Source organism: Dipodomys spectabilis, unplaced genomic scaffold, assembly GCF_019054845.1.
Source record: "Dipodomys spectabilis isolate Male_0828 unplaced genomic scaffold, ASM1905484v1 ptg000138l, whole genome shotgun sequence".
In the NCBI taxonomy this organism is placed as follows: domain Eukaryota; kingdom Metazoa; phylum Chordata; class Mammalia; order Rodentia; family Heteromyidae; genus Dipodomys; species Dipodomys spectabilis.
Genome location: NW_024870815.1, coordinates 1,603,775 through 1,630,463, shown reverse-complemented (window position 1 = coordinate 1,630,463; position 26,689 = coordinate 1,603,775).

Sequence of the window (26,689 nt, the reverse complement as noted above, 5' to 3'; positions counted from 1 at the left end):
CCTACCAGACAAACAAATAAAAAAATATGACTCACTTAGTTCATGCCAACCAGCCTTCATTCAGCTGCTGGATATTTGTTATGATGGACACACACACACTCTCTCTCTTTCTTTCTCTCTCTCTGTCTCTCTCTCTCTCTCTCTCTCTCTCTCTCACACACACACACACACGTGCTCTAATGACACAATGTAGTTATGAGTCCACACCAGAAATGACTGCTCCCAAAGATAGTCACACTGCTGCTCTCTTCAAGTGCTTGCCTAACCAGTAAGCTGGAAATTCTAGTGGCCATTATCCGTTGGTCACTCAACCAGCTCTTTGCTGCTGGGTTGACTTCACTGAGCCACTTCCATCGCAGAAAAGCCAGTCGTTCACCAATCCTGGTCTATCTTAGTTAATGTCGACATTGGAAGTTTTACCAGAACAAGTAATCCAAGGACAAAGGATCCACACAGCCTGACCTCTAACCACTACCTTCATCCCGTAGCAGAGGTAGAGGAACCGGGTGATTCATGAGGGATCTCCTATCTCTAATTGCACCATATTAACTGGGAATGGATGAGAAAACCTCTACTAGAGAAGAATATGATTACCAAGGAGACTTTCCAAGGATGATGGGAAGCCCCAATCATCCTAAATGATTACTAAGTGTTTAAAGGAGTCCCAAATGTATACTGGAAGAGAGACAGCTCATAGATCAATTGTGCTTCTGGGACCCCTTGCATTAAATTCCCCCCTACTTAAAATTTTCTTAAAAATGGATTTCTTCCTCCCAGTTTACCTTCCTGCCCTCCTTCACAAAATATAGATAAACATCATTGTCTTTTCTCTAATCTTTTCATGGTTGCCTGTCAATTTTCCCCCATAGGTATTACTCCTAGAAAATCTCTTGCTCATCTGTATTAGTCACCTTTACTTTCTTATGAGGAAATAACCAAGGCAATTAAGTTGTGAAGAGGAAAGTTTTATTTTTGATCATTGTTCTGTGGGTTCCAGAGCAAGGCCAGAACGCCTCACTCCTTTGGAGTTCTTCCTGGTGGAAAGATGTGCTGAGCAATCAATTTCTATCACAGGTGGGAAGTCTGAGAGATATGGTCTGGAGGTCTATAATCCCCTTTGAGGGCTTGTCCCCAATGACCTGAGTTCCTCTCCTAAGACCCCATCACTGGAAGGTCAACAGAACCTTATTATACATCACCCTGGGCTAAGCATTTCATACTTGTAACTTTTAGGAATAATGTCCACATTTAAATTGTGGCTCTATCTAATCTTTTCTTGGCTTCTGCTTCTCTGAGAACTTGCAACAGCACATCTGTGTTGATGGAAACTCTTACCAATTTGAAAAGTTATTGTAAACTGCGTTCTGAGTCTATATGCTTTGTCATGCAAAAGATGGCTCAACTAGGTCTTGTTTCAGTACAGGCACAGTGACTGATTAGCTTCCTTACATTTATGAAGGATGACTTATGTTCCTAATCTGCCCAGTAACATTCCAGTTCTCTCTTAAAATAAAACAGAATTGACAAGGGAATTTGATATACACAATTTCCCTGCGATTACCAGAAAAAAATCTCCAAATAATATGTTTTAACAATAAAGTATTCCTGAGACAGGATCTCAATAAGAAAGTAAGGTAGAACACAGGTCACTGGTAGCCATCAGTAGTTGCATTTATACTGAAGGCTGAGATCCAGAAGATCTCAGTTTGAAAGCTAGAAAAGTCTGAGAGGCTCTGTCTCCAATTAACCAGCAAAATATTGGACTGGTGGTGTGGCTCAAGTGGTAGGACATTAGCTGTTAGCAAGAAAGTCAAGTGATATTACAATACCTTGAATTCAAACTCTGATACCAGTTCTAAGAGAGACAGAAGTTGAGAGAGGTAAATATAGAAATATAAATATATATATATGTATATATACAGTAAAAAGTGATTCAATTAAAGAGCTGCATTTGCTTTAACATTCTGAGAATTTCACTAAGTCTTTTCATTTCTTCAAATTCAAAAATATCAAAGAAGGACAGAACATGGTTTGCAGAAGAATATTAGTACCAAGATTATTGAGTCCTTCACCCATAACACTTCCAAATAGGAAGTGTGTATCTTATAATGTGAATTGAATTTTTAGACAAATAACTGTCTGTGATTAGATAGACTCACAAAAATGTTTATTTCCCCAATATCATTATCAGTGTGAACATCTTATAAGCATTGATTGTAGCTGCTTTCAGGGAATTGGTGCCTCCAGAAACATTTGTTGATCTGAAATGGAAATATCTTTGAAGACCAAGCTTGATTAGATGCCTGCCATCTAGGTGAAGCTGATTCACCAGCTGGCTGTGATAGAGAAGCAATCAGGCCAGCATCTCATCAATAAATCCTAGCCCATTAGTGGTAGGAGCATATCATTGTCCAAGTGGCTTGGCCTGTGGCAATCATAACCAAGAGCCAATGGCTTAAATGAGCATGCTGTTGCCATAGTGTGGTCCATCATTCCTGAAAGCAAAAACTCAGGGGTTATGCTCAGGTTACATTCCAATCAGGTGACTGCTACGCTGTACGCTCACCATTTCTAGCTAGGTAAAAGGTAATTTTTCTGGCCACTGTTTACATTTTTGACCCTTGGTCAAAGGAAAAGTTCTCCCATATGATCCTGTTTACCATTGCTCATACGTGTGTACCTTACGTGCAGGTGGAATGAGGTTAGTAACAGAGAGTTTCTATTAAATATGGGAATGTATTAAAAAAAACAGGGGGTGGGGAAAGATGGCATCTCCCAAAATTAAGGGATGAAAATCTTTTGTAGAATGTGTTCTGAACAATTCCAACAGTTCTGTGACATTTTAGACAGGGAAAAATCATTTTTTTTAACCGAAGTAATGTGGGGTTGTGCAAACCTTCCTATCAGCTGATAAAGAAAAATATTACTTTCATAGGTTCACAGAAGAAGTTCAAGTATTTCATCTCAGCTCCGATTTTTAAGCCATTTTCCTGCAAAACGGCAAATTTCTGCCTACAGCAAACTGATGAAAATTCATAGATGTTTTTATTCCTCCAGTTTAGGGCAGAATAGTAAAACTTTTGCTTTAGATCTAACTTTTGAATATTTGAGGGCAAGGGGAAAAAGGAAGGGGGAAAAAATCCCACATCTCAAACATGAACACCCAAAGTGAAATGTGGCTGCTTCTTACATTTTTAGATGCCTGGAAGTTTTCCATGAACTTCTATAACCGGCACTCTGCAGGCTTCTGCTATAAATGTTTCAGGAACTATCTAGGGAAATAGTCGATTGAAAGAGAAGGCAGGATTATCTAGCAGATAGAGCGTGGAATTTGGACTTAGACAACCATCTGAGACTTGCACCTGTCTCTTTCATTGCCTTATGGTGCAGTGTTGTATAAATGATTCAGAATCACTTTGCTTATATTTTTCCCTGTGGCTATAGAGGCAAATGGGCTGAGCATTAGCTCTTTCTCAACTCTCAAAGACTACCATCAAGGTAAATATGACATTGCCTGTAAAGTGCTATGACCTCTAATCTAGAAAAGTAGTACAGGCATGTGAGGCAAGAGAGGTTATACGGACATAAAAATCTCAGTCAGGAGATATGAGCTACCTGTCCCCTGGCTTCAGCATTCTGTCAGGGCTGCTGTGACACACAATCAGCACTAGGTATTACCAACTGCAAGTTCTTGTCACACAAATATTTCTTTTAGCGTCTGGAATGTACTAACTTCCCTTTCACAAACTTAGTAGAGAGAGACAGTCCAAAGCAGTTAATCCAACTCACATCAATTAAATGTCTAATAGGCAACATGCTGAGCTTTAAGGCCTCTAATGAGAATATTTTTAAATTATAATGATTTTTATGGCATACACACTGATCTCAAAGCACTGGTAATCATGATGGAAAATAAAGGAGGTATATCTGAATTATGAGAAGTTTGGAAGAGAGGAGAGGAGAGGGGAGGAGAGGAGAGGGGAGGAGAGGAGAGGAGCGGAGAGGAGCAGAGAGGAGAGGAGAGCAGAGGAGAGGAGAGCAGTGGAGAGAAAACAGTCATTCATGACAGTTGATAGAGATAACAAATTCTAGCAGTTTAAGAGAAGAAAAACATGACAGAACAGAAGATTGTGGGCTGCACATTAGGATACACACAGATATGGAAGGAAAATGTATATTTGATTTGAATATGATTTGGGCTTCTAATTAGGATGTATATTTATAAATTAGAATGGAAATGAATATATATTTACTCATTTCAAATTAATGTCCTCCTACCTTATCCAATCTGGTACTACTGAAGCAAAATACCCAATGCTAAGTAGCTTATGAAATAAAGAGGTCAATATGGCTCAAAAAATATGGTTGCTGGAGAGCCCAAAAAGCATATCCTGATGATAATGGCTTCCTGGCCTCTTTACAGCAGTCCAAAGAAGCAGGAAGGGAAACCTCCCTGTGCAGAGAATACCACAGTGGCTGGCCTTGCTATCAACATGCTCTCTGTTGAGAACTATTTTAGTACTATGAGATCTGAGCTACTCTTCAAAATCACCATTAATCCTTGATAACCCCATGCTGAGAACCAGCTTCCAACCCATGAATCCTAGGAGACAAACCATATCTAAACCATAGCCATACTGACACACACAGCTGCCTTGATAAAAAACTGTTTCATTCATTAATAGCCTCCATTTTGTGCATTGTAGCCAATGATTTTAAGCAGTTTTGGCCTGTCTTATTGCTTATTTCTTTTATATGGAAATCTTTCAAAATGTCCATGGTTTGTTTGTAAACCCAGGGTAAGTACATCAATAGAGATACATCTTAAGAAATAATTTCAAATGAAGCAAGGATTACATGCAAAATGGAGAAGAAAATTGTTTCAGGAAAAGTAGAGGCTCACTCTGGGACCATAAGCCTGTCATTACTAACTTCTCACCTCCTGAGAGCATTTTTTATTTATAAAAGAAAAGGGTTGGGTTTAATTTCATAGGTCAGTTCTAAAATTCTCTGGGATAGATAGAGTATGAATGTTTAAAGGTTTTGTATTTCCTTGTACTGCTTGAAAGCTCAGCTTACTGTTGTAGCCTATAAGAACCCAGGATCATTTCTTCTCATTAAGATCACTATCTCAGTTTTATGGACTGTGGATGATTCATGTAGAGAGAAGCAGATGGTAATATGATGCATTCAAAAACAAGTTCTAACTGTAATTCTTAATTTAATCATAGCTAAACTGGACATTCCTAAGATCTGTAAAATTTAATACTCAATTCCAGAGCACTTTAGTCTTTTCTGTAAGCATTGACTTAGCTGAATAGGCTGGTTCTTTGTGGCAGTGAGAATGATCTAGACAACAGAGCAGAGGCAGAATGCCCTTTATGGGGTATATTAATTAGTAATAGAACTCAATTTTGAGGAACATTGATAAAGTGTTTGCTTAAAATTTGATAATGTATATCACCATATCACCAAAAGGATTAACAAAGTCAAAATATCAAGCCAAACTTGTAAAGTTTGTTTTTTGACAATGCTTGATAAGAAATGTACTCATTATCTTGCCCATGTAATTGTAACTCCTCTGTGTGGTATTTTCATAATTAAAAAAAAGAAAAAAAATATCAAGCCAATTCTGAAAAAATAGTAATTTGATTATTAAGGTATGAATGTGTCATTTGGTTTACATAAAGATAATAATGTTTTTCTTTTAAATAAGCGTGTTTTAGTGAGTAGTATATGTGGCCCATTAAAAAGACAAGAAGCAATAGTAAGAACAGTATTAATATATTGAAAAGTAAGCCAGTTTTATCACAAAAGAAAATTATTTCTCAAAAAAATATTCAGGGTTTTTAAATACATGGGCTTAAGTAGCTAATATTACAAATGTAGAACAAATAATTGCGGCCAGAAATATGTATTTTTTGTATGGAATATATTTATTTAGTCAAATGAGAAACTTTGAAAATCTGTAACACGCTATTCATGCCTAAATCAGTAGCTCCAAAGAAAAAATATTATGCCTACAGAGAATTAGCATTTTAGTATGAAAACTACTGAAAAAACTACTACTAAAACTTATAAAACTATAAGATATTTATAAAACTATAAGGTACTTATAAAACTGAGCTCTCAATATTTATTGTGTATTTGTGTGTGTGTGTGTGTGTGTTTGTGTGTGTGTGTGTGTGTGTTAATGTGTATGTGTGGTTTGTGTGCTGGTACTGGTACTTGAATTCAGAGTCTTGAACGCAGGACCTGCTTATAGCTATCACTAACACTTGAGTCACATCTCCAATCTGCCATTTTGCTTGTTAATTAGAGACAGAATGTTGTGAATCTATCTGATTAATTTCCTGAGAATCTAAAATTACTGATGTGACCCACTAGTGCCTGGTATTCAGTGGGGTATTTTCTTTAGTGATACTCAATTTCAATTGGACATATTCCAAGTAACTACGGGTAGCTAGTGACTACTTGATGTGTTTGTCTAAATTGTAGGAATACAATTTTGCATTTATATCTAGCATGTAAAAAGTCTAGTGTGAATTAGGACATAAAGATAATAGTTTATCCACAAATTACACCTTTGAAGATGTATTTTAATCGACTCCTAATTCAGGCTTATTTGTTCAGAATGCTGAGTATGGTTGTATGTTTTCTGAGATTTAAAGACTATTAAGGCACAAAAAGTTTAAATTATATATATACATATACACATATATATATATACATATATATCTGCTCCTCCTCATCCTCCTCATCTTCCTCCTCCTGCTCCTTCTCCTCTTCCTTCTCCTTCTTCTTTTTCTTCCTCATCCTCGTCCTGGTCCTCCTCCTCCTCTTTCTTTTTCTTCCTCTTCTCGTCCTCCTTGTCCACCTCCTGCTCCTCCTCTTGTTTCTCCTCCTCCTCTTCTTCCTGTTTATCCTCCTCCTCATCTTTGTCGTCCTCCTCCTCCCTTTCTCCACCTTGTTCTCCTCCCTTTCTTCTTCCTCCTCTCTTTCTTTTTGGGTCTTGTGCTTGCTAAGCAGGCACTCTACCTCTTTATCCGTGTCCCTAGCCCCTTTGCATTAGTCGAGCCCAGACTGAGAGCTTCTGATTTAAGCTTTCCACATAGCAAGAGGACAGCCACATAGCACTGCATCCAGTTGCTTATTGGAATGTAATGTTGTATTGATGCCAGGACCCATCTTGAATGGCTATCCTGCCTGTCTGTGCTGCTAGGGTGGGTAGGATTACAGACATGAGTCCCTGGTTCTCACTCTGTCCATATTGCTTCTTCAACTAAAATCGCTGTAGATTTTCCAGGTAGAGAAGGTGGTACCAAATAGAAGAGGAAATTCTATGAGAGAAAATTCCTTAATCTGAAGTTTCGTGTTTAGATAGATCTTGGTTGATTAGGATTAGGCAGTTTTTCTTTATTTGGGAAAGCAATATAAATAAGATTTGTTGGGAGAATAAAGCAAATGGCTTCAGTTTGAGACAGTGGGGATGAAAACGAAGCCTGAGTAGTATAAGGCTAGGTAATGGAGTTTTATAATATAAAACTTGATCCAAATGGTAATATAGCACCAATATAGTTCTATGCCAGGGAAGTGGCATAATGAAAATGGCATTTTTGGAAGTTTCATTTAGCAGAGGTGACAGGATTGATTTAAAGACACTGAAGGGAAATATCAGGGAAGTTGAGTTGAGAGACCAGATCCAATACTAGATTTAGAAGGCATAAACAAGACCTCTTAAAATGAGAGACTTGTGATTTTTTTGACAGCGCAGAATACAGAACTAGGAAGAAGGGCTGAAGAAAACTAGAATAAATGAAGGATTCGGTTCATATTCTGAGCTCTTGTGGTGGCATTGTGTGGACACAAACAGGAAAAGGAGTATCTTCATGGTGAGCTGCATAAAGCCATATGTTTGGTACTGCAGAAGTTGAGTTCTCTTGAGTTCTTGTTGTCCAACATAAAATACAGTGGAGTTACAGTTTATATTATTATTCTTAGACCTCATTTCTCAGAGCAAAAGTAAATTGAAAGTTGGTTGAAAAATTACTAAGTGAACTCTGGCAATACTTCCATCTCCTTTCTAAAAGCATACATATTTTGTTTTGAATTATTTAGGAAGTTATGAAACCAAACAGGATTTATGTTTGCCTTGTCTTGACATATGCTTTACATTCTGAAAACTTTGCCCTAGGATGGCATTGCATAAAATTATGATGATAAAATCTGGCATAGCCCAAAGAAAATCACAAAATTCAGAACAGTAATAGACCTTATAAATCATATGATTACATGGGTAGAAAACAATAAATATTTTTTGAGTATCTATCAGGTTCCAAGCCTTTGAGAACAGTGAATATATAGATTTTTGTAAAAAAAGAAAAGAGAAATGAAAACTATTCTTGTGGAAGAGTTTACAGTCTGATACAGGCAATGATGATAAAACAAAACAACACATACATTTATAATTATTATATTTATAAACCCTTATTATGGGTTAAATGTTTTTACCTAAAAAAAACTATAAATGTAATCCTAAACTCCAGTACCTCAGAATGTGATGTAATTTGGAAATAATGTAATCACAAATGCAAAACTGCAATGGGATTCACCTCTATCAAACATGACTGCCCCCTTATAAAAGGCAATATAGGAATGCATACAAGGAAGATATCACTTGAAGATGGAGATAGAGAGTGGGGTCAAGTTCTGTCTGCTAAGGCATGTGGATGGCCAAGAGTATCAGCAGAGAGACCGAAACCAGGGGCTTGGTGTGGAACATATTCTTCCTCGTGGACCTCAGAACTGTAAGACAATAGCATTCTACTGTTTAAACAGCCCAGCTTGCCATATTTTTATAGCAGTCCTATCAAACGAATGTAGTGATAAGAGAATAAAACAATTGGCAACCCTGGATGTAAATAAGGTGATAAAGTCATGAAAAATAGATACCTCCATTGGAGTTATAGTCAGGCTGGTATCTGAAGGATGGTCGGAGACAGCCATGGGAGTCATGAGTGAAGAGGATAATGGAAAGACAAGAAAAACATGCACAAATATTCTGAAACAGGAAAGGAACTGGCATAAGGGTGAAACTGAAAACCAACCACTCTTATGCCATTTTATCATTTTATCATTTTTATCATTATGCCATTTTTTTATCATTTTATCTTATTTTTGATAAAATGAAGGAATGCATGATAGAAGAGGAAGCTGGATAGCCCTTGGAAAGAATTTGACTTTCGTTCTCAAAGCAATTAAGGAGACATTCATGGATTTTAAGCAAGGGTTAGCATTGGTTTAATTTACATTTTCAATAAATTGTAACTACTAGGTGGAAAATGATGTGGAGGAAAATAATTGGAATGCCTTAGCAATGAGCCAGTTAACTGGACCTAAATTAATTTGATGGTAGAGGATTGTGTATAATTTGAACAGATATTTAAGATTGGGCATTATAAGAAAAATAGTATTAGATTTTTGTCTTGGGTCATTGGCTTGTTTCTTTTTTGTTGTTGTTGTTGGGTTGGTGCTTATTGAGGAGGGAAAGATCAGGGAAGGATATAAAGTAACAGAATAATATAGTACTTATGTTAGAGATCTCAGTTGCCAAGTGAAGATACAAAGTGAGTAGGCCTCCTTGGTAGAAGACCCAGTTTGTAAAACCTCTTGCAAATACTCAGTGATTTACAGTACCTTTTGATTACTTAGGAAGAGATCTGTTACTAGTATTGTGTAAACAATAAATTGACAAGCACCTGTGTGGCATGAAGAGAGATAGGTAACACTGTGGCAAGTATGTGGAAATAAAATTTGGAAGCTTAGTCTAATTTTAGCTTTGCCACTAATTAACTAAATTGTGTCTCAGTAAAATGCCTTTCAGATGATCTCTCAGATACCTCTTAATTTTAAAAGTTGACAACTTTCCAGTAATTGAGTGTCTGGGCATATAGTCCAGTGTTACTATTGTAGATGTGCAGAAGAAAATATGCACAAAGGTTTTACACAAACATTGTTCAAAATGGAACTTAAAGAGACTTGAGTATCTAGAAATAGAAAAAAAGTTAAGTTGCACATTTGTGATGAGTAGGATTTAGTTGTTTAAAAGAACCAAAAAGATCTGTGTGTACAAAATGGCCTTTATCTTTGGTTCCAGTTACCTGCAATCAACCAAATATGACTGAAAGTATTAACAGAAAATTCATAGATTTTAACTTGTCAGTCTGAGGGACATGGTAAAATCTTTTGCTGTGCCAATCTGTTGCTTTGTCCAGTGTTTCCATGCTGTATATGGTACCTGCCCTGAAGGCAGAACCCTGGTATGGATCATAGAAACATAGCTTTCATCATACTATTCTATGATAATCATGAGATTTTGTTATTGATAGTTTGTTTCTTACTGTACACAATTAATAAAGTAAGCTGTTTATGTGGCTGCAAAAGAAGCACTAATATGGATAAGGAATGATTGCTCTGAATGCAAAGATCAGAAACACAATGTTGAATGCCAGAGAGGTTAGTCTGAAAATGACACTTGAAATAATTCATCCTTTGAAGCTGTTAGGATTTATAAAAATTCTAAAAGCAGATAAAAGGGCAGAATTTCAATAATTATCAGAATAAAAGAAGGAAAAGTTTAGATATCAGCCTTAAAAAAAGTGTTAAGCCAGCCAGGGGTAATGCTGCATTCCTGTAATCCCAACACTTTGAAAGTGAAATAGGATTTTAAGATTGAGGATAGGTTGGGCATGTGAGACATTGTCCTAAGGAAAAAATGTTCAAGCTCCTAACATTTTATATAAAAATATAAAATTATGTTTATTTTGTTTGTTGAGATTAGGGGATTACATAAATTTCACATATTTCACAGTATTGTGGAGTAATGATACTTACTTAATGTCACAAACACATCTTAACCTTCACAAAGCAAAATTGTTTAAACTGTACATAGCAAAATAGAACAGGGGGATATACATAGGCTATTTGTATTACATTAATATTATTGCCCCATAAGAAATTTGAAAAGCTCTATGTTTTCACTTTATACTATAGAGGATGAAAAATTTCACTTCAGGATGCTAAATATTGTTAATATTACATCATTCATTCCCTACAAATGGAGATAACATTGTTTACCTTATAACATTTTGTTTTCTGACTGGCAGGAATGTAAAAATAAGCTTTATTTTGAAGAAAAGAATGAAACATATTGAAGTATTTCAAGAAGAGAAAGAGAGGATGAGGAGGAATAATAGAGTGATTGAATTTCATTGATATACATTTTCAGCATATATGGAAATATATGGAACATATGGAAAATATGCAACTCAAAAGTAGTGAAAAGATTTTATTTTCCCAATTCCTTTTTAAATGAAGACTTTTATTTAGGCAGCTATACGAGGTAGGTGTTCAGCTGGGTCAGCCACTGTCATTCATATTAATTTCAGGGTAAAGATCTAAATGAGACAACAAACAATTTTGAGGTTTCAAAATATTAAACTTTGCCCAAGGTTACAGAGTTGGCAGGGAGAGATAAAAGTTGAAAGTCAATGGTTACTGTAAGTCTTGTTTTTTCTACTATGCCATAATTGATATACAAGTTGGCCTAAGTTCTATTTAAATCTAATTTTCATAGTTTCTTACAAAGCAGAGAGGTGCATTCACTTAGGATGTAGTGTAAATATACTAAACACAGTGTTCATTATTTTACATATTAGTGCTGTAAAATTTTCAGTAATACTCATTACTCAGTGAGGGAAATTTATATCATTAAGAAATTAATTATTATAATAAGTCAAGTAAGCCAGGCCCAAAGAAACATAGGTCCCATGGTTTCCCTTATTTGCAATAACAAGTACATGTCTAAACAAACAAAAAAGGTCAAAAGCTATGTATATATGACCATATCAGATGATAGTAAGAAAAATGAAGCCCAAGACAGGGACACAAGTGGTTTGTTTTTCTTTCTTGCTATTGTTTTTAATGTACTTAGAATGCACTATGTGATTCTTTTGTTTCTTTTGTATGTTCCTCCCCCACAGTATAACCCCTGTTTTCACTGTATCTGATTCTGGTGTCCTGCATCTTGTATATACATTTTTATAATTTGGGGAGGAGAAGGAATATAACAAAATGCTTAAATAAGGATACAGGTTGACCCATTGTAACAATGAGATGTACAAGACACTATGTTGAAAAAGAACTTTACAATTTCCCAGTTGGGGGGCAGGAAAGAAGGAACTGGGAGGTGGGGAGGAAAGGGATGGTAGGGGAAAAACAAAGGAGAAGGTAGCAATGCTCAATGGGAAATGTATTCATTACCTTACTCATATAACTATAACCCCTCTGTATAGTATTTTTACAATAAAAAAAATATATGAACAAAGACAGAAATTGCATATTATGCCGGGAACTGGTGGCTCATGTCTCTAATCCTAGCTACTCAGTAGACCAAGAGATATGAGGATTGCAGTTGAAAGCCAGTCCTGGCAGGAAAGTCTGTGACACTCTTATCTCCAATTAATGATCAGAACACCAGAAGTAGTGCTGTAGCTCAAAGTGGGGAAGTGCTCACCTTGAGCAAGAAGGAGGTCAGAGACAGCGCACAGGCCGAGTTCAAGCTCCACAACCCACAAAAAATAAAAATAAAAAAACACTAAAAACTTGCATCTTCCTTCAAACATGGAAAGGCAACTTTCTGTGTTGATTCTCTGCTTCCACTTTGCTGACTATCTTCAAATAGGAAGCTCCCTCCCTCTTTTTGGAAGCTTGATAATTTGTTTTCAATGTTAAAATGAACAAAGATTCTGCAGAATTTATGAACAAAAATTTCAGTCATTGGTTGATTTTTCTAAAAAAGACAACTTCCAGAAAATATAATGCTTCAACAAGTCTGACAAGAATTTCACAAACTTTACTGCCATTAAATGTTTGCTTCTGTCTTCTTTTATTTTTTAAGCCTATTGTCCCCATACTTGATCTTAAAATTTTGAGTTGCATTTGAGTGATGTGCCCAAAGCATGAAAAGCTGCTGACTTCATTAATGTTTCCCAACTGATTTCCCTGTTTGCCTGATGACAGTCTGCCCAAATCACCCTCTGGTGAATTGTAACAAGATTGGGATAGCAATCATAGGACCCAAAATGTGTTGCAAATAATTAGTAGATCGGATCTTTGTCATAGCAGATACTTTGCTACCCACACATCTCTATTTTTAAGCTTCTGTGTCACACAATGTGTATTCATTGTCTGTCGTAACGTGAAGAGCACATCTTTGCATTACATATAATACAGCTAAGTTGAATGAGAAATTCCATTATTCTTTTGTCATTTTGAACTGTCAATGGTTAACAGATGAAATTTACATACTGGGTGAATAATCAAAACCACTCTTAGTTTCTAAATTGCATTAAAGAGAGGAGAAATTCATTTTTTGCTATGTACTGAAAAATCCAGCCATCATAGACATTGTTTTCAATAAGAGCAGGAAACAACAACAAAAAAAAGCTTGTTAGATGATCACATTTGTTTGTGTGCTAATTAGTTCTGACTAATTTGATTGGCAAGAAGAGTGGGTCAGGAGATTAGTTCTTGAATTATGCAAAGTAGAAAGGCTTTTTCAGTGTAAGATAGGTGATAAGTTGAGGTTGGAAATAAAAATTAGATTTGAGAATGTTGGAAATGCCAAGGTTATCATTGAGCTTTCAGGGGAATCAACCAGAAAATCAGAGGCAGAAAATTATTATCTAGTAATCTTTCCATTTAAAATGCTATTGAATAGCACAGCCTCTGTGTGGATGCATGCATATATATATATATATATATGTATGTATATGTGTGTGTGTGTGTGTGTGTGTGTTATATTAAAAGATGCATTTAACACCTGCTCTAATTCAATTTTTCCTTGCTTTTCCAGCTCATAGAGAAATTAGATAAAAAATCAAGCAGGAACATTTCCATGTGCCAAGGTGGGTTTTAATATCACAGGGAATTTATTACTTTGCATAGTTTCAGTGGCTGTAGTCCAAGTTTGTGAAGATTATGTAGCTATGACAAATGGACAGGCAGCTATAACATTGTAGTCAGCAATGACTTGTTCTTAAAGAGTGATAACCTTAAAAAAGTAAGAGAGAGAATGTTTTCCTTACATTTAAGCTTAGCTCAGAGAAGGCATCCAATCTCTAAAAAAAAGTATGTTCTGTATTTGTAAAATGAGCACCAATTAATTGATGTAGGTTAAATGTTTTTCAGATTTTTGATATGCACTACCTCTCTACCTGTTTAAGACATCTTGATAATCATCTAAATATTAACACATTATTTCAGGAAAGAACAAGTTTTTCTGTATTAGTTGATTTGCTTTGTTGAAACCAAAAAATCCAAGAAAATAATGTAAAGAAAAAAAAGACATTTTATCTCATGGATATATTTTATCTTCATGGCCACTCCTTGTTTCTCACCCTGTTATGAGAAAGAACAGCATGGTTATAGGTGTGTGTGTGTGTGTGTGTGTGTGTGTGTGTGTGTGTGTGTGTGTGTGTGTGTGTGTTTGAGAGAGAGAGAGAGAGAGAGAGAGAGAGAGAGAGAGAGAGAGAGAGAGAGCGCAGAACAGTTTACATCATGGTCAACAGACAGGAAGATAATAGAGAGAAAAGATAATGTGCTTGTGCCCCCAAATGGGTACTAAGTATTCTTAACACCTGGGTCCCTTTCATATCCAAAGCATAACATCCTGCCCTTAGCCCCCAAAGTCTCATCTTATGGTCACCTCATAAAGCAAAATGCATGTAGTTAGCCATGTATGGGTACACACCTTTCATCTAGCACTCAGGGGCAGGAAACAGGGAGGTCAAGATTTTGAAGCCACTCTGGGTTACATAGCAAGTGGAAGATCAGTCTGGAGTGTATAGATAAAACTTGTCAAAATGCATTTAATCAATTTACAAGAGCCCCCAGTCTTAAGAGTTCAAATGGATCATATTTTATATGTCCAGAAGAGTGAGGTGGCCGTTAAAAATTTCTAATCTCTTTTGTAGTTGGAATAACAACACTGAAATTTCCATCTTCTCCAACCCAATTTCCTTGACAACATACAATAATTTTAACTCCAAGTAAAATGGGTGCAATATTTATTTTGTGTAAGGCGACAAGAGTGCAAAGTACTTAACATTATCTTGTTATTGACATTCACAAAAATATAAGACAGTTAAATATTATCCAAAACAATGTTGTAAGTTAAAAATCTAATGTTGGATTAGACACACATATGCATATTAAGTAAATAGATCATGTTTTAGCACAGAATTCTTATAGAACAGATTGGAAGGCAAAAGCTCATGTGCTGTAATTGCATTAGAGAACACAATGCTAAGAATGAGGTGAAAGAAAGGAAGAGAATGAAAAAGAGAAAGATAGTTTATCACCAAACTGACTATACAATCTTAGGCATGAGCAATTACTTATTGTCCTCAGGAGAAATTTTGAGAGGTGAATTTTTTAGCCTTTTGCAAGCATCCATTGAGGTGGTAGATGAGGAATAATGAAGAATTTTCCATCTTGGATTGACTTTTTCCTGGGATCTTGCAGTTGGGGCCAGGACTAAGATACCAGAAGGCACAACAGTACCAGTCCTATTGTTTAGAGTTGCATCCTTAGTAGTCATAGTGTTCCATTGGTGCCCACAAAGAGCTTTCAATGTATTGGATATGGGGTGGGCCAAGTGAAACCAGGGTAGTTGCTTGAGCTGAGTAGGTAGTATAAGTCTCAACTTTCAGTGGTAAAATGAAATGTTTGATACAGGTGGTGTTAGAGTTGAGTGGAAGGTAGAGCAGGCCATGTCACCATATCCCTGAGAAAGAAAAGAGACTTGACATTGCCTATTAGTTCATCTCTGGCCCACTCAACAAATGATGTATTAAAATAGTCCCTACTAGGTGGTAATGGAGCTCACCTCTGAACCCTTTAATCCTGCTATCCACAGCCTACAGGATTATTCTACATATCAGACAATTTTAGTGGAGGGTAGAGGAGTTGGCATCAGTGTCATTGAGTTAAAATTATGCCTAGGCCAAGATGGGTGAATCATAAACTTGTGTGGAACGTGGTTCTGTATTAGATTATAAAGAAAGTTTCAATGGCAGTAAAATGTATGTATGAATCGGATAAGATTAGACATCAGACAAAAGATCAGATTATCTTTTAAAAAGAAATGTCATCCTAATTAATGTAAAACAAATCAACAATCTGTACCATCTGTATCTCAAGCAAGTACCCTGATTCATAGAATGGATGCATTTTTTTTAAGGTTGATGAGAATATTAACTGAGAACTTTTAGCTGGAAATCTATTCTAAGCATTCAGACTGCTCTCTGCTATAGGAGAGCAGGGATTCTCTTCCCTAAACGCACAAATACGTATGCATACAGACAAGCATTCACTGTGGATCAGGATACATTGCATACTTCACAGAATTATGCAGAAAATAAAACAGAATGCAAGAAAAACATAATTTGACTAAGTTTAGATTGTTTGGGTTCCAAAGTTCCTAATGAGGGTAGAGCACTATCCATAGTAGAGTATTGAGTATAAGGCCCTTCCAGATTAAGAATGCCCATTTGTTACACGTTCATTCCCTTTATATATCTGTAGGCTAGACATTCAGTCTAAATTTGGGCCACTGTCTGCACTGTGGACACATGTTTTATTGGAGCATAGACGTACTCATTTGTTTATGCATTGTCTATGGCTACTTTCAAGAGTTGAGTATTGCAATGGCTATAAAGCTTAGAAGATGTGTGATTTGACCCTTAGAAATCACAGCTTTGTGCCCCAGGCTTAAACTTACGGAGTTACACATGTCAGATAGGATCACAGTCTCCTATACACAAGTAAAGAGACCATCAATGGTAATGGATGGAGAAAGATTCATGTTTGGCAGCTCAGCCATTGGAAGAGGCAGAATAAGCACTCCAACCCCCTTTCAGCCATCTCTGGATACAGACATAAGCTTTGGGTTTTACAAAGAACTGAGCTAAGAGAGAAGTATGCAGCTTGACTAGTAGCTTAATCTTTGTTTCCCAAGGTTCTGGAGAAGTTGCTAGAAGTTATTACCTGAGTGAAATGTAGGACATGACTGTTGATTCTCAGTGCTACTTGCACCTTTATAGAATCAACACCGTATTAGATTTTGAGCTTGTTTGGAAAAATGTACAGTCACAAACCATTTGAAGTATTTCTGATTCAAAGTATTAACAAGGCTCCATTCCCCTTGAGGACAGATCAGTGTTTGGGAACTTGTAGTTCCCAAGTTTATTTCCATGCAGTCTACCCTTAGATTAATAAATTTAGACCAACCAAATTCTCCCTCTCCATCTCTCTTTCCCTCTATTTTTTTCTCTCTGACATGCACACTAATACATACGTATACACATGAAGGAAAGTGTAAGTTAACTGTGCTTTTGTGTTTGTTTTTGTTTGTTTAGTTTTGGGGGCCTGAACTCAGAGCCTGAGTGCTGTCTCTGAGCTATTTTTCTCATGGCTAGCACTCTACCACTTTGAGCCACAGCTGCACTTCCAGTTTTATGGTGGCTAAATGGAGATAAGAGTCTCTAAGACTTTCCTGCCCAAGTTAGCTTTGAACCAAATTTCTCAGATTATAGCCTCCTGAGTAGATAGTTAACAGGCATGAGCCACTGGTGCCAAGCAACTTTGTTTTATGTTTCAGCAAATTTATGTCTAAAAAATTTACAATAAGTGGGCTGGGAAGGTGGCTCAGTGGTAGAGCGCTTGCCTTGCATGCATGAGGCCCTGGGTTCGATTCCTCAGCATCACATAAGCAGAAAAAAAAAAGCCAGAAGTGGCACTGTGGCTCAAGTGGTTGAGCGTTAGCCTTGAGCTGAAGAGCTGAAGGACAGTGCCCAGGCCCAAAGTTCAGGACCTTGACCGGACCGCCCCCCCCCAAAAAATACAATAAGTATATATTTATATATAATTTTGCTATTTTATTCATATACTTTCTATATAATAGAGAAAGGAAAACAATTTTTAATTTTCAAAATTCTGATATGTAGTGTATAAAATGGCAAACTAGTTTTATATAAGTACATAGTGGATAATTACATTTTAAAAATAGTGTGTTTGTATGTTATAAAATACTTTGAAATTGAATAACTGTCTCTTTCCAGTCTCTGTAACTAATTTTGACCCACACTCCTTCTACAAGTAAGACCAGACTACAAAGTTGATACTTACTGCTCTTGGGAAGAAGGGTGGGATCATGTTTTAAAACATTTAATTCTTTCTTCAGCTTTAAAATAGAGATTTCAAATTCAATTGTCAAAGCAATAATCTGCAAATCAAAGTACATTTGGTACGTATGAACTAGGGACTGAAAGTAGAAAGAACTTTTGTTCAGAGTTACAGATGTAGGTTTTCATTTTGGATATTTGATGTTCCTGGTTGGTTTATTTCACAGGTGGAGAACTTGTCATGAATGAGGATAGTGAAGGCTCACTGTACACAATTGACAATTGGAAATGGGAGGGTATAGAAAGTACCTGGCTATCCCCTTTCTCAGGGAAATCCCTTAAAGCATAGAGCTCAGGAGAGGTCCAGACTAGGACTGGAGTGGGAGGTGAAGGACAGTCCATGATGACAAAGTAGCAAATGGACAACAGAGAACTCTGTGGAGAGATCTCCATGCTGTTGCCTATGACACAAGAAGGTCAGAAACAGATGCGCCAAGAACAGACACATGTCCAATCCCTGTCTGCTGAGACTTGATGAAGGAGGGGCCAAGCTATCAAACCATGCAGTCATGGGAGAAAGAAAACAAAAAGAGAAGGGGAATGAAACTGAAATAATGAAAGTCAGCTAATGCACAAATGATTAAATGAAATCGGAAGTATTTTAGTCACCGTACAATGGAAAATTCAAGTTTATTTTCCACTACAAATGTGAAAAGAGAGATGTGTGAAGAAGCTCAGTAATAAAGAAGTAGATTCTCAACTGCACATTGGGATGGTGACACTAAATGGTAAAAACACACGTGCAATTTCACGCAAAAATAAAATACATTTTTGCAAATGCATGAATAGATATAGAAATTATTGATGCATTCTGTTTATTCTTTAATTGTTATATAGCCTCTAAATATCCTGCTATGATTTTCTATCAGATTTGTAATAAGAAAAGAAATTTATTTTTAAGACAGGCACCTCTGCGTCTTTGCCCATTCTCTGCTAGCTGGAGCTTGTTAATCTGAAAACTATCCCACCTTCAAGTGCTAATGAGCTAATAAGTCATTTCGGGGTGAGTTACTTTTTAAAACTGCTGAAATCACACCTCTAACTGCACTTGCATTCCATCTACTGGCAAGGAAGGACCGGCTGTAACCTAATACAAGAAAACAAGATAAAATACACTTGCTATCCGTACAAATTCTTATAAACAGCAAGCTAATTGAAATCATCTATTTCAGTAACTTATCTACTCATTTCTGTAGGCCAGGCTTTGGTGCAACCTGGCTTGTGCTTTCAGAAAGTGCTGACAGAGTTCAAAGTTATCTCCAGCCCTTCTAAGAAATGTCTGCACATTGTTTTAAATCAATTAAGTCAACGGAAATTTGAAATGTAAGTGAAATATCAGCTAACCTGTGAAGATCCATAGGTGAGACATTTTCAATGAACTATGATTACAAAATAATTGGAATGACCCTCAGTTTCCATAATATAAAGCTGACACCTCACAATAATTTTAAAAATAGAGTACTACATGTGCAAAATACCAATTAGTTGGTTTACTTCAACTGCACATAACTATATCCATAGCACATGCACATATGTGTATACACACACACATATTTCCCCATAGTTTATTCATCTTTTTCCAATTTCTCCCTTGATAATTCTTATAAGATTTTATTTCATCATTATTAAACTTCTCTGATAATTATGTGCTACAAACGGAGGCTATTTTATAGCAATCACATATGTAAGATAAGATTATATTAATGCAAAATAATTAAAATTATGGAAGGAGTACTTAGGTTAAAATATCATGTAGTTAAGTAATGTAATACCCTCTAGAAATAATCAGATGTTGGCTGAAATAGTTTATGTTTCAAGTACTAGGAATAAAACTTTATCTGGCTAAAGAATGAGTACTATGTGCCAACTTTCCTGACAACTGGTTCCTGGGTACTTGAAGGTAATCTGGGTGTATCTATAAATTAGGTGAGTGTTTGGGTGGATGGATTCAGCAAAGCATCTAACAATCCATATTGTTGGGAGGTTACATCTAATCAATGGAAGGACTGGATATAGACAACAGATGCTGAAGTAAGGGACAATTTACTCTTTGCTGGAGGTTCTTCTGCCTCTGGTCCCAACTCAGACTAGAATTTATACTACCAGTTCTTTTGTTTTTCAGTCTTTGGATTCAGAATTTTTACAAATTAGTTGGCTTTTTTTGTGTGCGTCTCTTTCCCAACAGATATAATGTTATTTGGGTTCTTCCAGTTATTGGGGGCCCCATGTGGATATTTGTAACAACATGGATCAGTAGTGGCAGTGATTGTTGGTGTCAGCCAGACAGGGAAGTGTCGTGGGGCTCTTGCCTTCAGATCTGACAGCTAGGGCATCTGTTTCGGCACATTAAGCTTTACACCTTTTGTGTGGGACCCTATCTGTTACAGTTCCTTTTGCAACAGGGGTCTCTCCACCATTCCATACTAACCTGCTGCCATCAATTCTATCGTGTGAGATGATTTTTTTTCTGTTGCCAGCAATTCTCTGCTCGCTCCTCCCCTTTGTGTAGGGTCTTTTCAGCTGCCAGCCATACTTCTGAATCAGAATGGACTTATAAATTCAGCTCTTCTGGTCTCCCAGCTTAGGGGTCCAAGGTTTTATCCTGCCTCCTAAATGCACAAGTAAATGTCTTACAAATAATCCATGTCCCCATCTTATTCGTTTTATTTCTCTGAACATTAATCAAAACACTGGCATAATAATTTAAGAGATTTTTTTTTCACTCAAGCATCAAGAAGTCCAGAATTATATCAGGTTGAGGGGGTGTATGATTCAGTAGTCCTAGAAATTCACTAAGGCTCAGTTTTTTAAAATTTTTAACATTCTACTTTCTTTAGTTAGTTTTCAGTTAATCTAGTTGTGCTGTGTAGTGAAAGAAATTGAAAGTGGCAATTTAAGTTGTATGCTTCCTTACTGATGATTGGCCTCCTGATACAGTTTTGCTGTAAACTTGACACTGAATCCATTAACGCATTCAGAGGAATGGTATAATTGGGTGAAGCCTGTCAGTTTTGCAGCCGAAGTTGAAGGAAGAATCATGTCCCCTGAAATGAGTAAACTTGGATTGCTGTGGGTATTTTAACAATAGTCTGGATATTAGGAAAAGGGCCTCACTTTTTGGTATGAAATGCAAAATATCCATGATACCTAGGCTTAATTGAAAAGAACTTACTGAAAGGGTCTGATCCAGGAGACACCACATTGTTAGAGAGTTTGTGGCATGAGATCATGACATTACTATACCTCAGGTTAAAAAAATTTATGTTGTAGTGTGTGACTATACAGGAGGTAGAACCAAAAACTTGTTTTATTTTCTTGAAATGAAAACAATATCATTGCTGTGCCTTTAAAAGGGAGCTATTAAAAATCAAGAACTCTAACAACAACAGATGCTGGAGGGGATGTGGACAGAAAGGAACCTTACTTCATTGTTGGTGGGAATGTAAACTTGTTCAACCACTTTGGAAAGCAGTATGGAGGTTCCTCAAAAGACTCCACATAGAGCTCCCCTATGACCCAGCAATCCCACTTTTGGGCATTTACCCTAATGTTTACAAAAAAGACCACACTAAAGCTACCAGCACAACTATGTTTATTGCAGCATTATTTACCATAGCTAAGATATGGAACCAACCCAGATGCCCCTCAATAGATGAATGGATCAAGAAAATGTGGTATATATACACAATGGAATTCTATGCCTCCATCAGAAAGAATGACATTTCCCCATTTGTTAGGAAATGGAAAGGCTTGGAAAAAATTATATTAAGTGAAGTAAGCCAGGCCCAAAGAAACATAGGTCCCATGGTTTCCCTTATTTGCAATATCTAGTATAGGTATGAGTCAAGCGGAAAAAGTCAGAGAAGGTGATGTTAGGAAAACGAACCCTCAAATATGTATTTTAATGTTTTTGTTTCTTTCATGCATGTGTTTCTAACGCATTTATAAGATTATTTCTTGGTTGCTTTGTATGTCCCTCCCCCACAGTGTAACCCCTGCTTTCACTATATTTGATGTCAGTATAACATGTGGAGGAGATGGGGACAAACAAGTCGTTTAAGGATTCAGGTGGACCTGTTGCAACAATGAGAAGTACAAAATGTCATGTCAAAACCAGCTTTACAATGTCGGAGGGGGGGGAAGGAGGGGTATGATTGGGTGGGGGGGAGGGGGGAGGCTGGGAAGGGAGGTGAAGGGTAAACAAAGGAGGAGGCTGAAATGCTTGGTAAGAAATGTATGCATTATCCTGACCATGTAATTGTAACCCCTCTGTACAGTATGTTCTCAAATAAAATAAAATAAAATTTAAAAAAAAATAAAAATAAAAGGGAGCTATTAGAATCATTCAATCAGTTACAGTGATTTCTTGAGACGAGTCTAGGAAATGATTCATAATTACCATCCAGGGGCTGCAAAGGTGGCTCAGTGGTAGAGGCCTTGGGTTTGATTCCTCAGGACCACATAAGCAGAAAAAGCAGGAAGAGGTGCTGTGACTCAAGTAGTAGAGTGCTAGCCTTGAGCTGAAGAGCTGAGGAACAGTGCCCAGGCCCAGAGTTCAAGTCCCACGACCAACAACAACAACAAAAAAATTCAAATTAGATAACTTCAGTGAACATGTAGGTGAATAAGAGAATTAATTTCTTTTCCTATTCTTCCCATTTTACTTTTTCTTACTTATTTTTTATTCCTCATTTGTTCCTCTTTCTACTGTGTAAATGACAGAATTTAGATAAATGGTCAATCATAAGAGAGACAATCTCTAGAAAGAATCACTAGAACAGTTTATTTATATGTAACTTGAATAATAAGAAATAATTGGAATAATAGAAATTTTAATTCTAAGAGAGGGCAAAAAACATCATTAGTAATCCTATTCCTGAAGAAAATAAATTAAAGAAGTATTGTTAGTGGAGGCTAAGAAAGAACAGACAAGGATTATCATTAAAAATAAATAAATTAAAGCAACATTTAGGCCCAATGCTGGTGGCTCATAACTGTAATCCTAGCTAGCTACTCAGGAGTCTGAGATCTAAGGACTGTGGTTCAAAGCCAGGCCAGGCAAGTAAGTCTGTGAGATGTGTGTGTGTGTGTGGGAGGGGGGGTGTTGTGGGGCCTGAATTCTGGGCCTGGGCACTGTCCCTCACCTCTTCAGCTCAAGGCTAGCATTCTACCACTTGAGCCAAGAGCCACTTCCGGCTTTTTGTGCTTATGTGGTGCTGAGGAATTGAACCCAAGACCTCATGCATGCAAGACAAGCACACTACAAGACGCTGTGAGATTTTTATCTCTAAGTATCCACCAGAAAAACCAGAAGTGTACTTTGGCTCAATGTGGTACAGTGCTAGTCAAGCAAAAACAGCTCAGGGACAGCACCTGGAACCTCAGCTCAAGCCCTATACCCAACAGCAACAAAACGTATCAGCCAGCCAAACAAACATTTATTTCTTCCTTTAAGTAAGTATTCTAATATCTACTACATTTTTTCAAGTAAAGCTGGATATCAGCCTTACTCTTGTAGCTACACCCAAGACCCCTGAGTAATATGTGCAAGGATTCCGACCTAAAACATATAGCCTGACCTCCCAGACCTTCCTTTGAAATTGGAGTGGAGACATCCCCAGTTCCACAACTCTTTCATTCTGCACGTCTGAAAAGCAACACCAAGTGAAGGATGCCAAGGTCTCTTGCCAACTCTGGAAATAGCTGGGCCCACTGATCCATCTCTGAGTGTCTGAATAACAGGGAAGCAGAAAACAATATAGAGTTGTCTTCTCAAAGAAAAGTCCCTCAGGTGATTTTAGAGTTTTACCTTTTGAGATGGTGATAGCATGGGATGCCAAGACATTTCTCTTTGCATTCAAAGTGTTTAGTTCTTCCTCCTCTCCTTGCTCTTCCTCCTTTCCTTTCCCTCCTCTTCTTCCTCCTTCTCCTTTGTGCAGCCATCATCTGTTTAACAGCATTATTCTTCTAGTCTACTAATTTCAATGCACTCTTTTTCTGGCCAAGGTACACATCTTTGAAATATTTTTGCTTTGGCATTTTTCTCCCAGTTCTTATTAAAAACTTGGCAAAAAGCCACCAGCAGTATTCATGCCTGAATGTTGTGTTGCCTTAAAATTTCCACCATCAGATTAATTACTCTGTCACTTTTAGACTCAGTCTTCCAGAAAGTATCAAGATATATAAAATGTAGACCTGTGCTTTGCCACAGTGTAAAATGAATGACCTTGAGTCCAGTTCTCACGGGGTCACTCTTCCCATTCAAAATCTTATGGTCATAGTCTTTGCTGTTCACATTCTAGTCTTCTGCGTTTTCAGTAGAATTGCTCAGTAAGTTCTGATTGTACCATTTCAGCCTTTCTTTATGCATCTTCTCCAACCTTCACCCCAAGTCTAATAAACTACATCATCAGCTAAATTCATTATGACCCTACTCCTGGTACCAATTTTCTTAGTCAGGCTTTTCACTGAATTGACAAGGCATCTGAGAGAAACACTTTAAAGGAGAAAATAATTATTTGGAGATCATTATTTCATCAGTTCCAATTGAGAGTCAGAAGGCTACATTGATTTTAGGGCCATGGCAAATCATGGTGGAAGGGTCATGGTAGGCCAACGTTGTTTACATCATGGTGTGCAAGAAGGAGGGAGCAAAGGAGCATGGGAGAAGCTATAGTTGCCAAGAACATGTCTACATTCAGCTATTTTCTCCAGATAGGTATCAGCTAGACAGACACCTGATATTCCTAAGTTTCTATCACTTCCAATTAATGCCACCAGACTATGAGTCCATCAATTGATCGATCCACTGAGTGACTCATCATGATTAAATCACCTCTTAATTGGTCTGTCAGCAAGGCCAAGACTTCAACATGAGGGCCTTTTGCTTGGGGTGGGGACACCTCATATTTAGAGCATAGTACAACCTCACTTGTCAATGGTAATTAGAAGTTAATAAAAAACATAGGATAACAAAATACACCTAGTGGAAAGGATAAAATCCAGAAATGTTGACAGCACATAGTTGCTGTAGCAATAAGAATTGAATTCATTCCTGTAGGAATGCAAATTGGTAGTCAGTTTAGAAAATAATTTAGCAAGGTTTTTATTGCTTGTAGCCATTACCAGAAGAGAGTTTGACAGCTTACAACTCAAAATATAATCATCATAGCAACCAGCAAACACTACACATGATGTTTGTAGAAGCTTTATTCATAATCATCAAGCTTTGGAAACAATGAAGGTATTTTTTTCTACAGGTGAGTCTAATAAATAAACTGTGGCATATCCATAGAATGGAATGTTAATAATAAAAAGAAAGGAAGTTGAAAGCCATGAAAATATGTGGATGAACCCTAAACACATATTTCCAAATGAAAATTGATAACAACCTAATCATTAATAGATTTCTGTTATATGCTATGGGATTGTGAGGAAAAATTGAATACGTGAAGCCAAGCATAATTTCTAAATGCAAAGGATTTGTAGAAATAAGAATTGACCTCAATTTTTTTAAATGGGGAAGATTTTTTTAAATGGAGGTGCAAGAATTCCAACACAGAATTCAGAATTCAGGAAGCTAGCATAAATGTAGGAAAACCTTACTAAAGAGAATGGGGAAAATGGTTGTCCTAATAAACTTTAATAACTAGTAGTAAATATAAGATTACACCTAAAATATGTGCACAGCATTTTCCTCTGGTACATAATATGATTTTCATCAGAATAAGAATTAAGCAGTCTGAGATTCTATACATGTGTGCTAGAATTAAACAATTAAGAGAGTGATATTTCAGAGAAACTAAATTAAATATTATCCATTTAGTATAAATTGAATTTGGACAGACCACTACGAGGTCACATTTAGCTTTTTAGAGTAATATGTGAAGAATAATTACAGAAATAAATATATAGGAGAATGAAACATGTATATGCATATATACATATACTAGTATGCAAACTAATATATGCTTTCCTTTGCCCTATTGGCTCTGAGGGTAGAAGCAAATACCAGGAGTAGCTCAAACACACACAACATTGTTTCCTAATACTAAATCCCAATGAAGCATATCAAATCTTTATATAGTTGATTCTATAAATAAGGTAATGAATATAAGTTATTTGCAATAATTGGTAATACTGAAAGGTAAAATATACTCAGAAAGCTACCCATGATCGTGAGGAAACACAATGAAATAGCCTCCAACACTTGCAAAAATCGAAGAGCATACGTGAATACATATAAAATGAGAAATTAAATGAAATAAACAGACCCACTGACATTTAAAGGAAATATATAATACTGAATATCAAAATATTACATGGGTCTATACCCAAATGATTAAATAAATAACTAATACAGAGGAGACAATTGTTTTAGCTAA